The 18,728-nt window shown below is 48.7% G+C and overlaps 1 protein-coding gene across 2 annotated transcripts in view; it reads left to right on the top strand.

The window, feature by feature from the left end:
• The first annotated feature begins 7,637 nt into the window (after window positions 1–7,637).
• LOC136588511 (oocyte zinc finger protein XlCOF22-like) overlaps window positions 7,638–18,728 on the top strand; it is a 71,019-nt gene continuing 59,928 nt past the window's right edge. For both annotated transcript variants that reach the window (XM_066587791.1, XM_066587790.1), the window contains exon 1: window positions 7,638–7,763. The gene's annotated coding sequence lies outside the window, so the exon portion shown is untranslated. The remainder of the gene's footprint in view (window positions 7,764–18,728) is intronic.

The raw sequence follows: 18,728 nt of genomic DNA, 5'->3' as shown, positions 1-18,728 counted from the left end.
GGCGAGAGGTCAGACCGGCAACCCTTTACACTGACTCCTGGTATGCATTTGGCATAGCTCATGATTACGGCCCAATATGGAAGGCCAGACAGTTTTTTACCTTAGCAGGACAACCAATTGAGAATGGTGCAGCGGTACAGAGTCGCATGGAGGCCCTACTTCTACCTGACAAAGTTGAGAGTTCGCACCGATTCCTACACTGGAGAGGCGAGAGACGGCACCCTCGCTGACAGCATAGCAAAGGCAGCGGCCCTCAAGCCGTGGAAGAAAGAAGAAAAGATACTGATGGCATGAGTCAGTGGTAAAAACTTTGGACATTGACAAAAATTTGGACTTTGATATGCTAAAGACTTTTACAGTTACAAGCCAGCAAGGAAGGAAAGAATAAATGGACTAATATGGGAGCAGCAGAAACAGGACAGCGTATGGTGAACAGTCAACAGCATTTGCCTACCACAGTTCCTGTATCCCATGATAGCCCAGCTGATGGACGGAAAGACCCACCTAGTAAAGCAGCAATGATGTCGACGCTTGAAAGAGGACGGGCGACTTCTGGGTTCTCTGTAGCTGCTGCATCATTTGTCCAGTTTAGCATGATCTATGCCATAGGTGAGTCAGGGCAGAAGTAAATTTGCCACATCACACTTGCCTAGACCACTCTACCCATTTCAGGGATTGCAAATTGACTACGTTCAGCTCCCACTTGTTGGGAAGTATGAATACATGCTTGTTGTTGTTGATGTCTTTGCAGGTTGGAGGCCGACCCTGTTACCAAGGCAAACAAGTAGGTAACCACAAAGAAGCTCATGAATGAGGTAAACTGTGAATATGGGGTACCAGAAGTGATTCAGAGTCAGACAGAGGTACAAACTTCGCACGTGAATGTAACATGTCATGTCTGCTCTGGGTGTATCCCAGGCCTTTTACATACTCTACCATTTTTAGAGGAGTAGAAAGGTGGAGAGACGTAGTGGCACGCTAAAAAGTAAGATACTTAAAAATGACGCCACTTTGGAAAGACTGTCATCCAATAGCCTTGTACAGTGTTAGATATGAACCCAGGGGGGATTATACATTATCTCCCTACGAGATTGTTTGGGCTAGCCCCAAGGCTAGGTCGTTACTATCCTCAGTAGTCACAATTACAATCTTATGTGTTGACTAAGTATGTGATTTCCTTTGTTAAAGAACTAATCAAAGCCTATGCACAGGTGTTCTCTTCCAGACTCAGAGGCAAACACTGGGACACATATCTTGCAGCCTGGGGATTGGGTGTGCGTCAAGAAGTTCCTCAGGAAGCACCCTCTTGAGCCCCGATTTGATGGCCCCTACCAGGTGCTTCTGACTACTGCCACAGCTGTGAAACTAGCCGAAAGACTTACATGGAACCATGCTTCATACTGTAAGAAAGCTTCAGATCCGGAAGACCAGTCTTAGTTGTGCCAAAGACATTACTCTGGTTAGGGCTAGTGAGAGAGGAGGGTGGCAACTGGAATCCTTAGTCGGAAGAATATGAGGGTATGGTTACCTTCTGGTATAACTCGTTCAATGCTCAAGTAGCCGCATATTCCTTCGACTATTGTACTGTGGTCCCATGTCTAGGCGCAAGATCCCACCGCAGGCCAGATTTAGCTCAGTCCAGCTGGTTATATGACTTACATACCCGGGGAATACAATATGTTTGCGCCACTGATAACGTCTGGGGAGAAGACTGCCGTTATTGGGGATTAGTGGGATGGAACGCAGGAACAGACTAGTCATATAAACTGCGAAGTCCTTAAATAAGAAAGATAGAAGCGGGAAATCCCTAATTAGTCGTATAACCCTCCTTGAAAATAATGACAGCAGGTATTGGAAGGCTGAACTTAGTATGTTGCTTGGTTTTAATGCGGTTGTTATACTAACCATGGGAGATCCAAGCCCGGGGGACGGGGGGACTTACAGTCTGGGGACATACCGGTACGGGAGGACAGATCCCTTAGGGAAGTTTAAATTAAGGGATATGGTAGATGCACCCGAATGGAAGCCTTCACTTAGTCCCGTGCCCATAATTAACCCCCTCCGCCATGAGATAAAGACCTTGACAAACATGATGATCATAGCCGACCCTACCTTTTGAGGACACCTTCACAGTAGCGACTGGCAACTCTGACCAGAATCTCTGGTTGGAGTTGATGAGGTACAATGCTAACAGGAACAACAAGTCTAACTGTTGCATATGCGGTAGTGCCCGACCACACTCGGGGATGATCCCCCTAAATCTCCCTGTAGATGCTGAAGAGTGGTTTCTTAGTCTCTTCACGAACATTTCCGCTAATTACACTGTCCGTGAGAAGTGGAAGAAGGAATACTCTATAACTACTTAAGTGTTTTGCACCAGAGAGAGTATTACTGACTACACCTGCCAGGCAAATGGGCAGGGTGGAGGGAGATTTTTGGGGAACTCACCAACGGGTATTGCTCCTCCTACGGTACGATAGGAGGGGAATGGATCCAGAATCAGGTTCAGTCCTTAGGAGACGTTTACTGGCTTTGTAGTGACATGAGGTAGAGGACCCGCCTGGAGGGTAATTGGACAGGGGAGTGTGCCTTAGTAAAGCCCTTATGCTCCTCCACATCCTGTCAGACAGCATTGAGGATAATGAGGTTACCCCCAATAGTTAATTTATCTCGATCCAACTCAGTCTGTGTTTTGTGGTTATCCCGTCATGTTGGTCTATCCTTGTTTTCCGCATAGGTACGGCGGTTCCTTCCAGTCTTGTCACTAGGTAGTGTAGGGTCAGGGTGAGGCGGCCTGGACGTGTTCACCATTAGGACTATCTCCAGGAGGGACATTGGTGTGGGTGAAGATTAGGGAGTCCCAGGCCGTGCGTACCTGTGCACACTACTAGTATTGTAACATTATACTAGAGCGAGAAGAGAGACCCCTGGTGGTAGTTTTGATCTATACGTATACATTGACATCATAGGATAGCCAAGGGGGGTACCTGACGAGTTTTAAAAAAATAGAGACCAAGTTAAAACTAAATTCGAGTCCATTTTCCTGATCATTATGGTAAATAAACGTTGATTGGATTAATTATGTTTTATTATAATTAGCAGTGGTTTATAAATTATACTAGAGACGCCTTATAGGGACTAGTCGACCAATAGGACCTACCTCGACTATGACTTTTCAAAATGGAATGGCCTTAGATATGATTTTAGCTAAAAAGGGGAGTGTCTGTAAGATGATAGGGGAGACTTGTTGTATCTACATCCTAGACGACACGTGACCCGCGGGTAAAGACGCAGTTGCCATTAAGAAGCTGACCGCACTAACTAAAAAGAGCTAACTTTTGGGACCAGCACTCGCCATGGATGAGCGGGTGGTAAAGGATCCTGGCACAGACGGGCGTCGCTGTTGTATGTGAACTGATGGTTACCTTTTCTGTTCTAGTCTGCTGTGTTATCCCCTGTGTCAGAGAAACCTGTGAAACTGATGCTGGAAAAGCCGCTCCCACAATGAGTTCGCTGGATGCATCCCCAGAAGGAGTGGACAAGTCCTACACCCCCTTGAAGACCCTAAAACGAACCTTCAACGCGCTCCAGTTATAGGCTCACGCGCAGAGAACTGTGAAAATCAGATAGAGAGTTAGAGGATAGACATTTTAAGGGGGGATTGTGATAGACATGATGATTAGTCAGTATAAAATGTCTATCGATTTGTATAAACCAAATCTATTATGCTATTGTAATGACTTTTAGCTCTGTGGAGTTTAATGGCCACACAATCTCCTCATGGTATTTGCTAGACAATGGCATGTGTGGTGTAATGTTAGCTGAGTACATAAGTTACACAAAACAGCCTCTAAGAGTTAAAGGTCATAGGATTATATGTAATACCTGCATTCAATACTGAGTGTCTTCCTAGCCCTCTCCACCCCTCCCATCCTGAAGCTAGTTAAATAATGGGTTGACATCACTACACAGAAATGACTTCAGCTAGGACAAAGTCCACGCCACATCAACACTTGGAGAAGGGTGGGCAGAGAGGCGGGGAATTCTATATGATCCGACAAATGAGAATCCTATATGTTACTGATGTAATCTGTTGCACGCCCATTGTATGTCTTTACAATAAAAGGGGCTGTCTGGGTGTTTCTGACCAGAGAGCCATTTTGGATATGAGACTGATCGCTTCTGTCTGATCTGCTCGATGATGTGTGCACACTATACAATTTGGAAGCTACAAAATACCCCGAAACCTGCTGGAGAAAACTATAATCCAGATCAGTGTACACATGGCCATTACTACTGCGGCGTTGCGGTTACCAGGCCGTGAGGCTCCTCTCACCCGCCGGACGCATCGTGTACATATGGACATTACTACTGCTGTGGCGGTGCGGTGACCAGGCTGTGAGGCTCCTCTCTGCTGCTGGATGCATTGTTTACACACGGACATTACTACTGTGGCGGTGCGGTGACCCGGCCGTGAGGCTCCGCTCAGCTGCCGGATGCATCGTGTATACACGGCCATTACTACTGTGGTGGTGCGGTGACCCGGTCCTGAGGCTCCTCTCTGTCGCCGCATGCAACGTGTTCACACGGCCATTACTACTACTACTGCGGCGGCGGTAGTGCCCCGGCCGTGAGGCTCCTCTCTGCCGCCGGACGCATCGTGTACACACGGACATTACTACTGCTGTGGCGGCGGTAGTGACTTGGCTGTGAGGCTCCTCTCAGCAGCTGGATACATCGTATACAAACGGACATTACTACTACTGTGGCGGTGCAGTGACCCAGATAGAGACGCTCTTCTCTGCCGTGGTGACCCGGCTGTGAGGCTCCTCTACGCCGCCGTACGCATCGTGTACACATGGCCATTACTACTACTACGGTGGTGGTAGTGACCCGGCTGTGAGGTTCCTCTCAGCCACCGGACGCATCGTGTATACACGGCCATTACCACTACAGTGGCGGTGCGGTGAGGCTCCTCCCTGCCGCCGCACGCATCGTGTACACACGGACATTACTACTACTGTGTCGGCGGTAGTGACCCGGCTGTGAGGCTCCTCTTAGCCGCTAGATGCATCGTGTACACACGTACATTACTACTACTGTGGCGGTGGTAGTGACCCGGCTGTGAGGCTCCTCCTTGCCGCCGCACGCATCGTGCACACACGGCCATTACTACTACAGTGGTGATGCGGTGACCCGGCTGTGAGGTTCCTCTCAGCCACCGGACACATTGTGTATACACGGCCATTGCTACTACGGTGGCGGTGCGGTGACCCGGCTGTGAGGCTCCTCCCAGCCACCGGATGCTTAGTGTACACACGGCCATTACTACTACTGCTGCAGTGCGGTGACCCGGTTGTGATGCTCCTCTCTGCCGCTTGACGCATCGTGTACACACAGCCATTACTACTACTGCGGCGGCAGTAGTGACCCGGCCGTGAGCCTCCTCTCAGCCGCCGGACGCATCGTGTACACACGGCCATTACTACTACTGTGGCGGCGGTAGTGACCCGGCTGTGAGGCTCCTCCCTGCCGCCGCACGCATCGTGCACACACGGCCATTACTACTACAGTGGCGGTGCGGTGACCCGGCTGTGAGGCTCCTCTCAGCCGCCGGACGCATCGTGTACACACGGCCATTACTACCACTACTGCTGCAGTGCGGTGACCCGGTTGTGATGCTCCTCTCTGCCGCTGGACGCATCGTGTACACACGGCCATTACTACTACTACGGTGGCGGTGCGGTGACCCAGCTGTGAGGCTCCTCTCAGCCACCGGACGCATCGTGTATACACGGCCATTACCACTACAGTGGCGGTGCGGTGAGGCTCCTCCCTGCCGCCGCACGCATCGTGTACACACGGACATTACTACTACGGTGGCGGTGTGGTGACCCGGCTGTGAGGCTCCTCTCAGCCACCGGACGCATAGTGTACACACGATCATTACTACTACTGCGGTGGCGGTAGTGACCCGGTTGTGAGGCTCCTCCCTGCCGCCGCACGCATCGTGTACACACGGACATTACTACTACGGTGGCGGTGTGGTGACCCGGCTGTGAGGCTCCTCTCGGCCACCGGACGCATAGTGTACACACGGACATTACTGCTACTGTAGTGGCGGTGTGGTGACCCGGCTGTGAGGCTCCTCTCAGACGCCGGACGCATCGTGTGCACACGGCCATTACTACTTCAGTGGCGGTGCGGTGACCCGGCTGTGAGGCTCCTCTCAGCCACTGGACGCATCGTGTACACACGGCCATTACTACTGCGGCAGTGCGGTGACTGGGCCGTGAGGCTCCTCTCAGCCGCCGGACGCATCGTGTACACACGGACATTACTACTACTGCGGCGGTGGTAGTGACCTAGCTGTGAGGCTCCTCTCAGCCGCCGGACGCATCGTGCACACACGGCCATTACTACTACAGTGGCGGTGCGGTGACCCGGCTGTGAGGCTCATCTCAGCCGCTGGACGCATCGTGTACACACGGCCATTACTACTACTACGGTGGTGATGCGGTGACCCGGCTGTGAGGTTCCTCTCAGCCACCGGACACATTGTGTACACACGGCCATTACTACTACGGTGGCGGTGCGGTGACCCGGCTGTGAGGCTCCTCCCAGCCACCGGACGCTTAGTGTACACACGGACATTACTACTACTGCTGCAGTGCGGTGACCCGGTTGTGATGCTCCTCTCTGCCGCTTGACGCATCGTGTACACACAGCCATTACTACTACTGCGGCGGCAGTAGTGACCCGGCCGTGAGCCTCCTCCCTGCCGCCGGACGCATCGTGTACACACGGCCATTACTACTACAGTGGCGGCGGTAGTGACCCGGCTGTGAGGCTCCTCTCAGCCGCCGGACGCATCGTGTACACACGGCCATTACTACTACTGTGGCGGTGCGGTGACCCGGCCGTGAGGCTCCTCTCAGCCACCGGACGCATCGTGCACACACGGCCATTACTACTACTGCGGTGGCGGTAGTGACCCGGCTGTGAGGTTCCTCTCAGCCACCGGACGCATCGTGTACACACGGCCATTACCACTACAGTGGCGGTGCGGTGAGGCTCCTCCCTGCCGCCGCATGCATCGTGTACACACGGCCATTACTACTACAGTGGCGGTGCGGTGACCCGGCTGTGAGGCTCCTCTCAGCCACCGGACGCATCGTGTACACACGGCCATTACTACTACTGCTGCAGTGCGGTGACACGGTTGTGAGGCTCCTCTCAGCCGCTGGACGCATCGTGTATACACGGACATTACTACTACGGTGGCGGTGTGGTGACCCGGCTGTGAGGCTCCTCTCGGCCACCGGACGCATAGTGTATACACGGACATTACTACTACAGTGGCGGTGCGGTGACCCGGCCGTGAGGCTCCTCTCAGCCGCTGGACGCATAGTGTATACACGGACATTACTACTGCAGTGGCAGTGCGGTGACCCGGCCGTGAGGCTCCTTTCAGCCGCCAGACGCATCACGATGCGTCCGGCTTCATAGAGGAGTCACACGGCTGGGTCATCGCACCGCCGCAGTAGTAAGGGCCGTGTGTATAGGATGGGCCCCGCGGTAGTGAGGAGGACTCGTGCGTGAGCAGAGTCTCGCCGCCAGGTCACCACACCGCCGCCAAAGCTCTCCACCGCAGCAGCAGTCTGTGCTAGAAATCACGTGGTTCCAGGAGCGGAAGCATCCGGCAGTGGGCGGAGTGTCCTGCGGTGGGGAGGATTCTTCCGCGCAGTCATCCGCCGGGCGCAGTGAGTGCTCCGTGTTGTATTGTTCTCTTGTGCCTCCTCTGTAACATGTCTCCTCCGCCCGCAGGACTCGGTGTGCGGCGGGGCAGTGAGGGGAGGATACTGCTGGACATGTCTGGCACCTCCTGCTGCTGCTTAACTGTCAGTCTATCTTATATGTTTAGGACAAATACAAGAGTCTCTACTGTCCCCTTATATGCATCATATGTACAGGACGCCTGCAGTGTCCTATATAGTCCTTGGCTCTTACATACAGGATCCCTAAATAGTCCTTGTCTCATATATACAGGAACCCTCCACCGTCTCCCTATATAGTCCTTGTCACATATATTCAGGACACTTGCAATGTCCTCCTATACAGTCCTTGTTTCTTACATGCAGGGCGTTTTCACCGGCTATCTATATAGTCCTTGTCTTTTATGTACAGGACACCTGCAGTGTCCTTCTATATGGTCCTTGTCTCTTATATATAGGACCCCTCCATCGTCTCCCTATATAGTCCTTGTCACATATATATAGGACCCCTCCACCGTCTCCCTATATAGTCCTTGTTTGTTATATACAGCACCCCTCCACCATCTCCCTATATAGTGCTTGTTTCTAATATATATGACCCCTCCGCGGTCTCTGTATATAGCCCTTGTTTCTTATATACAGGACCCCTCCACCGTCTCCCTATATAGTCCTTGTCTCATTAATACAGGACGCCTGTAATGTCCCCCTTATAGTCCCTGTCTCTTATGTACAGGACCCTTCCACCGTCTCCTTATATAGTCCTTGTCTCTTATATACGGACCCTTCAAATATGTCCATATATAGTCATTGTCTCATATATAGGACCCCTCCACTGTCTCCCTATATAGTCCTTGTCTCTTATACGCAGAACCCTTCTTCCGTCTCCTTATATAGTCCTTGTCTTTATATATACAGAACACCTGAAATGCCCTCCTATATAGTCCTTGTCTCATATATATAGGACCCCTCCACCATCTCTCTATATAGTCCTAGTCTATTAGATACAGGACCCCTCACCGTCTACCTATATAGTCTGTCTCATATATAGAGGACACCTGCAATGTCCTCCTATGTAGTCCTTGTCTCGTATATACAGGACCCCCTCTACCGTCTCCCTATATAGTATTTGTTTCTTATGTACATGACCTTTCCACCTTCTCCTTATATAGTCCTTGCCTCTTATATAAAGGACCCTTCCACCATCTATCTATATAGTCCTTGTCTCTTATATACAGGACGACTGCAGTGTCCTCCTATATAGTCCTTGTCTCCTATATACAGGACCGTTTGACTGTTTCCCTATATAGGCCTTGTCTCATATACAGGACGCCTCCACCCTTTTCTTATATAGTCCTTGTCTCTTATATACAGGACCCCTCCACCATCTTCCTATATAGTCCTTGTCTCATATACAGGACCCCTCCACCATCTCCCTATATAGTCCTTGTCTCTTATATACACTACTCTTCCACCGCCTCCCTATATAGTCCTTGTCTGTTATATACAGGACACCTGCAATGTCTTCCTATATAGTCCTTGTCTCATATATACAGGACACCTGCAATGTCTTCCTATATAGTCCTTGTATCACATATACAGGGCCCCTCCACTGTCTTCCTACATAGTCCCTGTCTCATATACACAGGACCTCTCTACCATCCCCCTATATAGTCCTTGTCTCATATATACAGGACCACTACACTGTCTCCCTATATAGTCATTGTCTTATATATACAGGACGCCTGCAGTGTCCTATATAGTCCTTGTCTTACATATACAAGACAACTTCAGCGTCCTCCTACATAGTCCTTGACTCTTATATACAGGACCCTTTGACTGTCTCCCTATATAGGCCTTGCCCCTTTTATACAGGACCTCTCCACCGCCTCACTATATAGTCCTTGTCTCATATACAGGACCTCTCCACCATCTCCCTATATAGTCCTTGTCTCTTATATGTAGGACCCCTCCACCGTCTCCCTATATAGTCCTTTACTCTTATATACAGGACCCCTCCACTGTATCACTGTATAGTCCTTGTCTCATATACAGGACCTCTCCACCGTTTCCCTATATAGTCCTTGACTCATATACAGGACCCCTTCACCGTCTCCCTGTATAGTCCTTGTTTCTTATATATAGGACCCCTCCACTGTATCACTATATAGTCCTTGTCTCATATACAGGACCTCTCCACCGTTTCCCTATATAGTCCTTGTCTCATATACAGGACCCCTTCACCGTCTCCCTGTATAGTCCTTGTTTCTTATATATAGGACCCCTCCACTGTATCACTATATAGTCCTTGTCTCATATACAGGACCCCTCCACCTTCTCCGTATATCGTCCTTGTCTCTTATTTCACACAACCCTAAACGGCTCTTTGATAGTTTTCACTCCCTTCTCAGTCCCATACACCTCTTCCCGTGACATCTCTGCACCTTTCCTCCAACACATCACTAACTGTCTGTCCGCTGTCTCTAACACCATGTCCTCTCTCTACCTAAAACTAAACCTCTTTAAAACTGACCTCCTGGTATTTCCACCCTCCACTAACCGCCCTCCTCCTGACATCTCCATCTCAGTCTGTGGCATCATAACTCCCAGCATGCCCGCTATTTTGGGGTCATATTCGTCTCCGATCTCTCCTTTACCCCCTACATCCAATCTCTTGTCCGAACATGTCAGCTGCACCTCAAGAACATCGCAAGAATCCGCTCTTTTCTCACTGTGGACACGCTAGAAACGCTTACTGTTGCCCTCATCCACTCCCGGATGGATTATTGTAACTCGTTGCTGATCGGCCTCCCCTGCGCCAGACTCTACCCTCTCCAATCCATCCTGAATACAGCAGCCAGGCTCATCTTCCTGTCCAGCCGATCCTCGGACGCCTCTGCCCTGTGCCGGTCACTGCACTGGCTGCCCGGTAAATACAGAATTCAATTCAAACTCACTACCTTCATCCACAAAGCCCTCCACAGTGCAGCGCCCCCCTATATTGTATCCCTCATCCCTCATCCACAGCGCAGCGCCCCCCTATATTGCCTCCCTTATCCACAGCGCAGCGCCCCCTATATTGTATCCCTCATCCACAGCGCAGCACCCCCTATATTGCCTCCCTTATCCACAGCGCAGCACTCCCTATATTGTATCCCTCATCCACAGCGCAGCGCCCCCTATATTGTATCCCTCATCCACAGCGCAGCGTCCTCTATATTGTATCCCTCATCCACAGCGCAGCGCCCCCTATATTGTATCCCTCATCCACAGCGCAGCGCCCCCCTATATTGTATCCCTCATCCACAGTGCAGCGCCCCCCTATATTGTATCCCTCATCCACAGCGCAGCGCCCCCCTATATTGTATCCCTCATCCACAGTGCAGCGCCCCCCTATATTGTATCCTTCATCCACAGTGCAGCGCCCCCTATATTGTATCCCTCATCCACAGTGCAGCGCCCCCCTATAATGTATCCCTCATCCACAGCGCAGCACCACCCTATATCGCCTCCCTCATCTCAATCCATCACCCAGCCTGGGCTCTCCGCTCTGCTAACGAAACTAGATTGCACACCCCTATAATTCGAACCTCTTATTCCCTCCTCCAGGACTTCTCCAGAGCAGCACCAGTCCTCTGGAACGCGCTACCAAAGGATACCCGGTCAATCCAGGACTCGCAGAACTTCAGGCATGCTCTAAAAACGCACCTCTTCAGGGAGGCATACCGCATTCCCTAAACAAAACCCTCCATACTCTGCCTGATACAACATGCTTCCTGACCTACTGACTGCAATCCTTGCCAGCCACCATAAACGGCCCTTGCAGTCACACCGATTCTGCCGTCACACGGCTAAATGTCTGTAACACCGTGCACATCTCCAGCCCCTTTACCTTCTGTATCCCCCCATTACTTGTAGTAAGCTCGTTGGTGCCGGACCCTCACCCCTATTGTTCCCATCAGCTGATTACTATATGTAACCGTGGTTCTGTAATGTTTGTATTGTCTTTCTGTATCCCCCCTGTCTATGTAAGCGCTGCGGGATATGTTGGCGCTATACAAATAAAGATTAGTATTGTTTACAGGATCCCTCTACCGTCTCCCCATATAATTGTTGTATCTTATATACAGGACCCCTCCATGTCTCCCTTTATAGTTTTTGTCTCTTATATACTGGACCCCTCCACCATCTCCCTATATAGTAATTGCCTCTCTTATACACTGGACCCTTCCACTGTCTCCCTATATAGTACTTGTCTCTTCTATATATAGGATGATGGTGGAGAGGTCCTGTATATAACAAACAAGGACTACATAGGGAGACGGTGGAAGGGGTCCTACATATAAGAGACAATGACTATATAAGGACACGGCGGAGGGGTCTTGTATATAAGAGACAAGGACTATATAGGGAGACGGTGGAGGGGTCCTGTATATGGGATGCAACACTTATATAGGAAGACTTGTCTCATATATATAGGACTCCTTCCACATTTCCCTATATATTCCTTGTCTCTTATATACAGGACCCCTCCACTGTCTCCCTATGTATTACTGGTTTGTTATATACAGGACCCCCCCCCCACCGTCTTCCTATATAAGTGTTGCATCCCATTTACTGGACCCCATCCACCGGTCTCCCTATAGAGTCCTTGTCCCTTATATACAGGACCCCTCCACCGTCTCCCTGTAAAATTTTTGTATATTATATACTGGACCCTTCCACCTTCTCCCTATATAGTACTTGCCTCTTATATACGGGACCCCATCCACCATTTCCCTATATAATTGTTGTATCCCATATACAGTACCTTTGCATCATCTCCCTATATAGCCCTTGTCTCTTATATACTGTACCCTTCCACTGTCTCCCCATATAGTCCTTGTCTCTTATATACAGGACCCCTCCACTGTCTCTATATAGCCCTTGTTTCTTATTTACAGGACCACTCCACCATCTCCCTATATAGTCCTCGTCTCTTATATAGTTGACCCTTCCACTGTCTCCCCATGTAGTCCTTGCTTTTTATATACAGGACCCCTCCACCTTTTTCCTATATAGTCCTTGTCTCTTATATTCTGTACCCTTGCACTGTCTCTTTATAGTCCTTGTCTGTTATATATACGACCCCTCCACCATCTCCCTATATAGTTATTGTCTCTTATATACAGGACCCTTCCACCATCTGCCTATATAGTCCTTGTCTCTCGTTTACAGGACCCCTCCACCGTCTCCTTCTATAGTCCTTGTATCTTATATATAGGACCCATCCACCATCTCCCTATATAGTCCTTGTCTCTTATATCCTGTCTCCTTATATGCATCATATATACATGACACCTGCAGTGTCCTCCTATATAGTCCTTGTCTCATATATACATGACTCCTTCACCATCTCCCTATATATAGAGAGAGACCTATACCTTCCACCGTCTCCCTATATAATTGTTATATCTTATATACAGGACCCCTGCACCGTCTCGCTTTATAGTTTTCGTCTCTTATATACTAGACCTCTCCACCATCTCTCTATATAATAATTGCCTCTCTTATATACTGGACCTTTCCGCTGTATCCCTATATAGTACTTGTCTCTTATATACAGGACTCTTCATCGTCTCCCTATATAATTGTTGTCTCTTTATATACATGAATCTTACACTGTCTCCCTATATAGTCCTTGTCGCTTATATACAGGACTCCTACACTGTTTCCCTATATAGTCCTTGTTTCTTATATACAGGAACCCTCTACTGTCTCCCTATATAATCCCTGTATGTAGAAACTGGAGTGTGACTTGCTTTGTTTTCCTCCATTGAAGATTCACCGGCAGAAATAGATGCGTGCAGCGCTGTTCTTGTCAAAGCAATGGGAGCCCAATGATAGCGGGCATTTACACGGGACGATTGGCGCTCAAGATGAGTTTAAGTGAACGAATTGAAGCGATAATCATGCAGTGTAAAGGCAGAAAATGTCCCTCTCCGTTCACAGGTCATTACGCTGGCTCTGGATCGCGGTCTTGTGTGTAAATGCTCAGGGCTTTACCTTCTAACGCCGACGAGGAGCCGCCGCCCTAGCCGTGACATCAGCACTTGTCCTGACGGTCGGATGTTGGTCTGTGGGGTCCTAGATCATAGTGATCCATAGTCCTCCGTTCACCAGGTCTCCCAGTTCTAACGGCAGAGCACAGCGCCACCCTTGTCCATGGTTGGTCTCTGCTGGTACCATTCCTCCTGGAAGTGAATAGAGTTGAGCAGACGGACGAAGGGCACAGCTCTGGCCTGTCTGTCGCTGATTTCACACGTTGGGGGATGTTTGGTTTCTTTAATACTGATAGACTGAACAGTGTGCCTCTCTCCCCGTGGTGCGGTGTGCGACACCTTCGGTATGTAAACAATGGCCCTTTATTTTTCCATTTTTATTTTTTCCTTCCTCCTTGTAAAAAATCATAACTCCTTTATTTCTCCATCGCCGTCGCTCTATGAGGGCTTGTCGTTTGTCGGCCGAGTTGTATTTTTCACTGGTATTATTTACTGTACCACATAATGTACTGAAAAACTTTAAAAAAATTCTAGGCTAAAAAAAAAAAGATTTGCCATATTTAGGTGCGTCTTGTTTCTACGGCGCTCAAACTGCAACACAAGTAACATGATAAATTTATGGATCAGGACTAGAGATGAGCGAACGTACTCGTTTCGAGTAATTACTCGATCGAGCACCGCGATTTTCAAGTACTTCCGTACTCTGGTGAAAAGATTCGGGGGGGGCGGGGGGAGGCGTGGCGGAGCGGGGGGTAACAGGGGGGAGCCCTCTCTCTCTCCCACTCCCCGCTGCAACCCTCCACTCGCCCACAGCGCCCCCCGAATCTTTTCGCCCGAGTACGGAAGTACTCGAAAATTGTGTCGCTCGGGCGGAAAAGGGGCGTGGCCGAGTATGCTCGCTCATCTGTAATCAGGACGATTACTACAATACCAACTTTATAGTTTTTTTTTTTTGCTGTAGTACTTTTATTTTTTTTCAAAGAAATTTAATTTTTTAAAATTATTTTCTGCTGCCATCTTCTGCGCACAATAACTTTTTTTTATTTTTCTGACAACATAATTCTGCGAGGGCTCATTTTTTGCGACATGTCCTGTAGTTCACGTTAGTAGCATTTTGGAATATATACGACGTTTTGATCGCTTTTTATTGCCTTTTTCTTGGTGACAGGGTGGCTAAAAAAGTGCATTTCTGGCGTTCTTTATATTTTTTTCGGACGACATTCATCTTGCGGGGTAATTAATGCACTACTTTGATAGATCGGACTTTTACGGACGCAGCGATACCAAGTATGTATTTTCTTTTATTTTTTACATTTTATTTTAAACATGGCAAAAGGTTGTTTTTTTTAAAACTTTTTTTTATCACTTATTTTGTTTAATAGTTAGTAAGACTTTATTAATCTAGTTTTAACTTTTTTTTATCAGTCCTCAGAGGGCACAACAACCTGCGATGCTTTGATCTCCCCTGCAGTATGATATAATGCCATGACATTACATCATACTGTGATCGGGCAGGCAGTCTATCAGGCAACCCCACGGGGATGGCTTGATAGGCATTCTGCCATGACAGGCCTGGGGACTTCCAGAAGAACCCCAACTGCCATGACACCCGCACGGCTCCCTGCGATCTTATTGTGGGGGGCTGTACGCGACCCCCAAAAATCGGCTGGGGAATTTAAATGTCGCTTCATACATACCCCGATGCTGCAGGATGTAACTGTACGTCCTATAGTGTTAGGGGTTAAAAAATTGGAAAGTTTTCCATTAGCTGCTGTTTCTTAGGTTTAAATGGAACAAAAGAGACGGAAACAGGAATTCAGGCTAAATGCTAGTGTGAAGGAGCCCTTTGAAAAATGAAGCTTTAAAAAAACCTGTCTCAGCAGACATTGTTGCAAGCTTAAATGTATCAACATGGAGTCTCCTGAATCCACCACAAATCCGGGTGCTCTGGTATATTCAGGAGGCTGGGAAGGGGAGAGGGGTAAGAGAACCTCTGCACTCTTCAAAGTTTGATGCAAGACAGTTCATGAAAACCACACATTGGTGAATAGGACCAGGGGCGTACCTAGAGCCTAAGGGGCCCGGGTGCAAAAGTTCAGCTTGGCCCCCCCTCCATCTGTACCCGTACCTATACCTATATGCTAATTTACAAACATGATGCAGCCCCTTGGCGTAAGCCTTCTCATCAGGACTCCTTCCCTTGACTACGTAAAAACCTGTTGGTAATGTCTTAGGCCGCTTTCACACGGTCGCACAAATTGCGTGAGATTTGTGCGTTGCAAGACGTACAAATCGCACATGAATATGACCGCATTGTTTTGAATACAATCATACACAGGAGCGATGTTTTGTTTGTTTTTCTCTGCATCGCACGAGAATATGATGATGTGATGTGAGCTGGTTTTAACACAACAACCCCTCACATTCGTGGGGACGACACACGTTGGTGAGTGTGATAGGGGGCAGAGTTTCACGGCCTGATATCAGACTCACTCCTGTGAAATTAGCCTAAGGCCGGCTGCACACGGCTGGATCTGCATTATGGAATATGGAGCGGGCATCCGCCTACGGATTCCGCAGCATGTACCGCCCATAGCATGCTATGGAAAAGCGTTTTTTTCTCTACACGAGCGGAAAGCAATTGCGGTTTTCCACTCACGGAGGAAAAAGCATGGCGTGCTGTATTTTAATGCATGTATATACCCAGGTTATACCAGCTGTACATATATAATTATATACAGGAGAGGTATAGCCTATACCAGCTATACATATATAATTATATACAGGAGAGGTATAACCTATACCAGCTGTACATATATAATTATATACAGTATATACCCAGGTTATACCAAGTGTACATATATAATTATATACAGGAGAGGTATAATCTATACCAGCTGTACATAAATTTATATACAGGAGAGGTATAACCTATACCAGCTGCACATATATAATTATATACAGGAGATACACAGGTTACACCAGCATGGTACATATAGCTATATACAGGATGTGTATCCCCCTGTATATAGTGGTATGTCCCATGCTGGTGTAACCTGTGTATTCCCTGTATATAATTATATATGTGCAGCTGGTATAACTTATACCAGCTATACATATATAATTATAATTCCTCCTCTACTCACCTCTGCAGCAGTCTTTGGGCAGCCTGTAATGGAAAGTCCCCCGTCGTTTGATCACATGACCAGAGCCTGGTCATGTGATCTGCAGCCACAGGTCCTCTCCCAGGTCCTGTGCATCCAGCGCTCCGGAGGTGAGTAGAGCCACAGTAGCCCCTCCCCCTGGTAATCGCTGGTCGGCAGAGACTGATAGACTGCAGCTGTGACAGTTGGAGGGCCGCGCCGTGGGAGTCTGCAGCCTGTAATTGGCTGCCGGCTCCACATGTAACAGCCCTCCCCTCTGCTCTTGCCGACCTGCGGCGCTGCCTCCCGTCTCTCTCCTCTCCCTTCTCAGCCATCATGCGGCCGACAGCGCCGATCCCCTGGGCCCCCTCAGCTCAAGGGCCGGGTATATGCACTGAATGTGCATGTGGGTATGGCGAAGGGAGGCCCCGGGGCCCCCTGAGCGCAGGGGCCGGGTCGCCATGGCGACCCCAGCACCCCCTGACGCTACGCCTATGAATAGGACCTTGTCAGACTGAACCCCTGGGAGGAGGGAGAGCAACAAGGTATCGCCAAAGAGAATAGTCTAAAATCAATCCGGAGTCACAGGTGGCTGGTGGATCAGTCCAAGCTGTGGCCAAGAGTCTGACATGGCACCATAATCCAGAATACATTGTAAAGGTTCTTGTAGGGACATATCGCAAAATACAATAAATACGGCAGCCAAACAAAGACCATACAGATCACCAACTAACGGACAAACCCATTACATTATAATAAAGGGTTAATCAAAAAGGGGGAGCAGATTTGGGGATTTAATTACAAACAAACTCCAACAGACGCAAACCTTCCATCACCAGGAAGAAGATGTACCAGATAGCGCCTCAAGGTTGTCATTCAGTGGAAACCGACACTATTTTGATCCTCCAATGCAAGGGGGAGAGCTGCAGAAATAATTGGGGTCTCTCATAAGAGAGTAATCCCAAAGAAATGAAATACAGAAGAGCTATCAGCAAACAACATTTTCTGCGCTCAATAAATAGTGTGTAACCACAAATAGTAGTCTGTCAAGAATGTATAGGAGTTACACTTACTGGGAAGGCGGGGGGTATGATGACCATGAGCCCCCTCCTTGAAGTGATATCTCCTTCAGTCTCCAGATAGATGTTTCCACACGTTTTAGAAATGAAGTAATAACACCTTTAATTCCAAACTTCGCTAAAACAACGGGCAACGCGTTTCAGTGCACATAGGCATGGCTTGAGAAAGGTGCCTGTGTGCACTGAAACGCGTTGCCCGTTGTTTTAGCGAAGTTTGGAATTAAAGGTGTTATTACTTCATTTCTAAAACGTGTGGAAACATCTATCTGGAGACTGAAGGAGATATCACTTCAAGGAGGGGGCTCATGGTCATCATACCCCCCTCCTTCCCAGTAAGTGTAACTCCTATACATTCTTGACAGACTACTATTTGTGGTTACACACTATTTATTGAGCGCAGAAAATTTTGTTTGCTGATAGCTCTTCTGTATCACCAGGAAGAGGAAGGTTGACAGTATTTTATAACATACCGGTAAGTTCCACTTTCTGCCACACGGCAGCGCTGTTTCTGGCTTACAGATATAGGAAGATGGCGACCCCGCAGGAGAAATCCTTCCGTGAATCCTTTATACAAGTGCAACTTTAATTCTGCCTCGTCACAAGCGAATCCCAGAGAGACGCAGAACATCTGTTGTACTTGGTCGCAGCTCAGGGACCAGAAAGAGGTAAACGAGGCGCCCAGCGCTGCCGTGT

Source organism: Eleutherodactylus coqui, chromosome 13 (genome assembly GCF_035609145.1).
Source record: "Eleutherodactylus coqui strain aEleCoq1 chromosome 13, aEleCoq1.hap1, whole genome shotgun sequence".
Taxonomy (NCBI): Eukaryota; Metazoa; Chordata; class Amphibia; order Anura; family Eleutherodactylidae; genus Eleutherodactylus; species Eleutherodactylus coqui.
Note: the sequence above shows the minus strand (reverse complement) of the source record. Positions and strands in the feature narration are given on the sequence as shown.